Genomic DNA, 6458 nt, shown 5'->3' with positions numbered 1-6458 from the left:
AAAAAAAAAGATTTTCTCCGCTTACCCCTCATCCAAGTGCTCTTAGTTGGGTCATTAGTCTATCTCCATCCTCACTAGCATACAGACATCCTACCTTAGTCACTTGCCTCACCAAAGCAAGAAATCCAGAACAATATTGAGCAGTTGAAATGTACGAAGGACTGCAGGTTTTCTGGGCTGTGTCCCTTGCTGCTGTCCGGTTACCCTTATCCTTGTTTTGAAACAAGAAGTCTAGTGAAAGCTTTGGCAGTTTACCCTGTTTCCCAGCGCTTCACTCCTTTCTGTTTCAGCATTTGGAGAGGGAGCCCAGCCTTCCTCCTTTTCTCTCTCGGAGAGCAGAGACTTCCCTTTGCAGCAGATTAAAGTTCCGTTAAGACTTGAGCACTTTACAGAACACCTGCTTCTAAAGGCCAAGTTCAATGTTCCCTTCTACGTTTTTTTTTTTTAAATTTAAGTATGCAGCTACTGTTCCTGGTTGGGGGGGGGGGGGGGGGGGACACATTCCTAAGCACCAAGTGCCCGGTGAACTGAAATTTATAAAAGTTGTCGAAGCCCCTGTCTTTCTTGTGAGTGGAAGCAGTGATGAACCTGGTGCGCTGGTTGACAGAGTCACATCCTCTCTGCTGTCATTACACTGCAGTGGGCTGTGACACACCATCCCCCAGGCCCAAAGGAGATATTTGTTGAGCAGTGTCTGCCAAATTGCGCTGGTTGCCAGATTCTGTCGTCACAACCCTCTCTGCAGTGGGCTGTGACACACCATCCCCCAGGCCCATAGGAGATATTTGTTGAGCAGTATCTGCCAAATTGCGCTGGTTGCCAGATTCCGTCGTCACAACCCTCTCTGCAGTGGGCTGTGACACACCATCCCCCAGGCCCATAGGAGATATTTGTTGAGCAGTATCTGCCAAATTGCGCTGGTTGCCAGATTCCGTCGTCACAACTCTCTCTGCAGTGGGCTGCATCCCCCAGGCCCATCCCCCAGGCCCATAGGAGATATTTGTGTGGTAAAATCCACTGCTGAACATGTACAAAGCCAGGACCAACTGTGGTTTCCCTGCCTCCAAATGAGCAGGTGTCTGCCAAATTTTCCAAGGCCAGCATCTGTATCCTGGTTTTTATAGTCTAACACAGGCCAGTACTGGGAGTTACTAATCCTGGTCATTAATTGCTGTCATACTTCTAAAGTTTTCACCTTGCTGGGCTTGTAAATATTAAATGTGGCAATATTGTAATAAAATATCTGGAAATCAGTATGACTTTATTTTTTTTTTGTGATGAAGCACACGAGGAGGATTTTACACTGCAGTCCCTTTGGTACCCCTCCCTTCCCTAACCCTCTCCCTTTTTTTATGCACACAAACTGGCCTGAAATCCAGGTTCAGGTTTGGTCCAAAAATGCCAGTGCATTTTTAGTTGAAACCGAAAAGTCATCCCTCCACCCCTCTTCCCAAGCCACCCGACCATCTGAAGGCCCTTTCCGAGCCTACCTTAAGAACTTATGGTGGTCTAGTGGTTTCTTTGGGAACAGGAACGAAGCCCACTCGTTTGTGCCTGGTGCCGTTCTTCCTTCAAGGACTGCCATAGGAGATCCCAAAAGCCATACTGAGATTGGAATGAGCAGAAACAGGGGTCATCGGAAAGGCACCATTTGGGCCACACAGGCTGCCTCTTTCTACCCGCCTACTTGATCTGTGGTGTGCTGGCTGGTTCTGATTCCATCACTTGCAGCTTTGAACTCTGTCACTGTTTTAGGATTCACCACCTGCTCAGGAAAGCTGCAGGTATGGCCCACTCATAAGGAAAAAATATTTTCTGACATAACTTTGCACAATCGGGTGCAGGAATCCAACAGACCTGGGGATCATGATGTGAAGCTGAGGAGAGGGAGGTGCCATTTTCTTGTCCTCTCAGCACTGGACCTCAGTCTGTCTAGGGTGTGGGAAGAGTTTGCCTGCCTAAGCTCACAGAGTTGGACAGTTTACCTGGAAGTACCACTAGGTGGGGCTACAGCTCCATGCTCTGTGGCAGAAATGGTGGGATTGGGTGGGTGGATGGAAGAAAAGGGCAGCACAAGATTAGTAATGTGAATATAAGGGTTATGTCAGTAGGTATCAGTGATCAGACCAATATTGAAAGGGACTTACACATTTAAGGGTGGACATTAAGCATATAAGTCTTCATCCATTGATTTTTCAGTGGACTCATGCTGCTAAAAATCTCTCTGTGCCCTGGCCCCTTCTAGATAAGGGGTGGGAATCAGGGTCCTTGAGGGCCACAACCCAGTTTTCAAGATTTCTATTCAGTCTCTTGGATTCAGTGTGGATCACAGATCAATAAGTCCTCTATTAAAGGAGAAACTATTTAAAATACAGCAACCTTTGATTCCTAACTTTGTACAACTAAGTTTTTAGAGCCTTTCAAAAGGAAAAATAAGAATTGATTTGTCTTATCCGGAGAGGAAGTTGATTCTATACATAGCCCTTGATATACAAAAAGAATATTCTAATATATGCTTTCGATGAGTATTCTTTAAAGACGGATAATTCAATTTCAAATGATGGGAATTACGAGCAGAAAGGAAGACATTTGGAATGTTCAAACAGTGTACAAGCTTGTTGGAACTTAGTCCATACAACGATTTAAAGACTAAACAGTCGACCTAACAGGATGCCAATGTAATTTCATAACAATGGGGAAGCCCTCTCGAAAAATCAATCTAGCAACTATAGTTTGTAATAAATGCAGCTTTTTCTTTAAACAATTTGTCACTTCACCATATAAAGAGTTACAATAGTCTAAATATGGAATGAACAAAGTTCCTAAAACTTGAAGGGAGTAGTACAGATGGAACAGCCCTTGATTGTCTAGTTCTTAAAAAAAAAAAAAAAATTATTTGCAGGCAGTATTGCCTGCCCCCAACGTATCCCATTTCCAGCATTGAAAAAAAATTAGTTTTATTTTTTTTTTAACGCTGGGGGAAATGGACTACGGAGTTCAGAAACGAGGGAAACAAACTTGATTCTTCAAGAAGGTTTAGTGATCATAGACTCGACACAGAAACTGTGTTTCAGCCTACAGTCTGCTTCAGGAGTCTTTTGAGTAGATAACAAAATCTTCGATGTCTTGTCCTTTCAGTCTTGTGACACTAAAGATTGGTCTTTAAAAAGAGCTTTGTAGTGGATTTGCAAACGGTAGATAAAGAGCCATATTTTCAAAGCACTTTGGGAGGCTAAGTTCCATAGGTTTCTGTGGAACTTTGGGAGGCTAAGTGCTTTGAAAATATGCCTCATAGTCTGCGTCTTCTAAACACTTTCCACGCCGCCATTTTCATTATTTAATAAAAGGTCCTTTTACCTGCTGTGGTAAAAGGTGGTCTCGGCACATAGCAAATCCACAGACCGATGCTACTCCAGGGTCTCTTTTGCTGCAGCTTTGTAAAAGGAGCTTCTGGTTGGAGTCCACTCTTATTCCTAATACTTTAGACTTCAGCTGATGGTAACATTGGTAAAATCCCAAGAAATAAATAACATTTAATGCTGGGGTTTACTGAACAGCTAGTGTGGCTGTCTGTCTGTTAGTTCCTGGGGAAAATTCATAAGCTCCAAACCAAGCAATCTTTGTTTTTAATAAGTCCATAGATCTGTCTTTGCAATAACATCCTTTAAAAGTACTAAAGGGTCCTTTTAGTAAGGTGTGCTAACGAATTTAATACGTTAACGACTGTGCAGTAAATCTGTTAGCACACCTTTAGTAAAAGTATCTTCAAATTTGTTAAGAGCAGGGCATAATTGATAGAAAAATGTCACCTGCATCTGTGAAAACAGACTCCCTAAGCCCACAAGGAATATGCATGAAATTGATTTGCATATACTTCCATTTTATGCAAATTGATCTCATGCATATTCTTAGTGGAAATCTTGCAAACCCAGCTGGGTTGTGGCCCCTTATCTGGATAATGTCAGGACTGAGGAAAGGGGGAGTAGGAGGAGTAGGCTCTTGAGCAACACCAGTAGGCGACGTAGATAGGAACAATCTCTTTATTTAAATATACACTCGACTCAACACAACAATTGTAATCCACTGCCGATGCAGGAAAAAAGCTCAGCGTATTCAATTGCACTTCGTTTTGACTTCACAGAAGTGCAATTGAATACGCTGAGCTTTTTTCCTGCATCGGCAGTGGATTACAATTGTAGTAGAAGCCTTGCTTTCATTCTCTTTGAGCTTAATATTCGTATATCTATATATCACAAGACTCCTGAAGAAGGCGTCTGTAGCGCCGAAACACGGCTGTGTTGAGTCGAGTGTATATTTAAATAAAGAGATTGTTCCTATCTACGTCGCCTACTGGTGTTGCTCAAGAGCCTACTCCTCCTACTCCCCCTTTCCTCAGATTCTACTTTTCGTAGAAATTTGTGTACCTTCACCCTTGTGGTGGTTTGGCTTGCTTGTAATGTCAGGACTGAGCAAGGGTGCTCTGCCCAACTCTTCATGTGCTGGTCCTGGTTTAATTTCAGCATGTGAAAAAACTATCCCTAACTTAAACTGCATCGTTCTCTCTCTCTCGATTTCTGCTCTGTGTGTAGCTACTGAGGTTGGGCGCTGTCCGTTCATATTCAGCTCTGTTATCAGTATGGGCAGTGGTGGAAAATGTGTGTTACTGTTTTACGTATTATGCTATATTAGTTTTTATGTTTTGATTATGTCTGTATATTTGCTGCTTCAGAAGGTCTTGAACGGTGTTGTGGGGTACAAAGATGCTGAGTTTTAAGACTTTTGTGACTCCTCAGCTTCAGGCCTCTACAGCACTGGTTCCCAAAAAGAGAAGCACTTTCCCTTCCCTGTGCCCAATGTGGGACTTGTGTGTTCACGGGCACTAACCTTTCCTCCCTCGTGGGCATCTTGTTTGAGGAAAGCCAGGCAGAGCACTGACTGTTTTGAGTATCCACTGAATAGCAGAGCCCTCTGTGGCTGCTGTTTTCATGCTTTGGGGAAGAGGGAAAGGAGGAGGGCGGGGTGGAGGTCTGTTATTTTTCATCTGGGGTCATCCTGGATAAAAGTTTGGGAAGTGCTGCTCCACTGTTTCAGCAAACACAGGTGCAGTCATTTTAAAGAGCTCATTGAAGATCCTTAACTAAGTTACAAGGCAGAAAGTTCTTACGATTCAGTGGATGGAACTGCCGTCGAAAGGAGGTGAACAAGAGGAGCAGTAAGTAATGTAACATAATCAACCATGACACCCTGATCTCCCCCTGGTGTTAACCTCCATTTTTATAAATAATCAGATGCAGAACTGAAGTGACAACAACTTGGCCACAGCTTTATTTTAAACAAGATAATGTGTAATCAACATTATAAAAACTAGGGTACCAGAGCCAACTGTAAACATCACATAGCTACACAAGCATGTCCCAGTCCACTGCCATAAGCAAGACTGATCATTTCTGTTACACCAGAACTCCCCCACTACCCAGCGAGGGGGGGGTTCAACTCAAGGTGCTGTTTCAGCTGCCCGCTTCCTTTACCAATCCAGGCTTAGGTACACTTGCCAAAAGCTGTGACATTTGAGAACAAGAAGTGGTATTAGGATCGGTTGGGTGGGGATGGTCTTCCTTTCCCGAACACTAGCTGAAGATGGTTTAAAAGACCCTCTTTGTGGATCCTCTCCTCCCCCAGCAGGGGCGCCTGGCTCAGTGGGATAATTCTGTCCTCTTCCCCGCCATGCCTCCTGATGAAGCTACACCTGGGCATAGGCTCATCCGGTACATGGTGCCACTCTGCCTTGTTACCATGCCAATTGACAAGACAGTGTTACTGACTGAACTTCTGAACTCCTTCCCTCCCTTCCTCCCCCTGCAAAGAGCTCACAAGCCATTGGAATAAGCAATGACATTACAGCCTTAGCCTTCATTCTGTGCCCTCAAGGATTGCCAGCAGGTCAGCTTTTCAGGTGGGAGATTTTGCATGTAGCTCTCTCGTGCATATTTTTTCACAGAGAGAGTAGTAGATGCTTGGAATGCCCTCCCGCGGGAGGTGGTGGAAACGAAAACAGTAACGGAATTCAAACATGCATGCGTGGGATAAACATAAAGGAAACCTGTTCAGAAGGAATGGATCCTAAGGAGCTTAGCCGAGATTGGGTGGCAGAGCCGGTGGCAGGAGGCAGGGATGGTGCTGGGCAGACTTATACGGTCTGTGCCAGGGCCGGTGGTGGGAGGCGGGACTGGTGGTTGGGAGGCGGGGACTTATACGGTCTGTGCCCTGAAAAGGACAGGTACAAATCAAGGTAAGGTATACACAAAAAGTAGCACATATGAGTTTATCTTGTTGGGCAGTCTGGATGGACCGTGCAGGTCTTTTTCTGCCGTCATCTACTATGTTACTATGTATGTTACATAGTCATTAGGGGTATCCTGAAAACATGACTTGGGAGTGAAGGCAAAAACACTATATAG

This window comes from Microcaecilia unicolor, chromosome 11, assembly GCF_901765095.1.
Source record: "Microcaecilia unicolor chromosome 11, aMicUni1.1, whole genome shotgun sequence".
Classification (NCBI taxonomy): domain Eukaryota; kingdom Metazoa; phylum Chordata; class Amphibia; order Gymnophiona; family Siphonopidae; genus Microcaecilia; species Microcaecilia unicolor.
The sequence above is the reverse complement of the archived record's forward strand: the minus strand, read 5'-3'. Positions refer to the sequence as shown.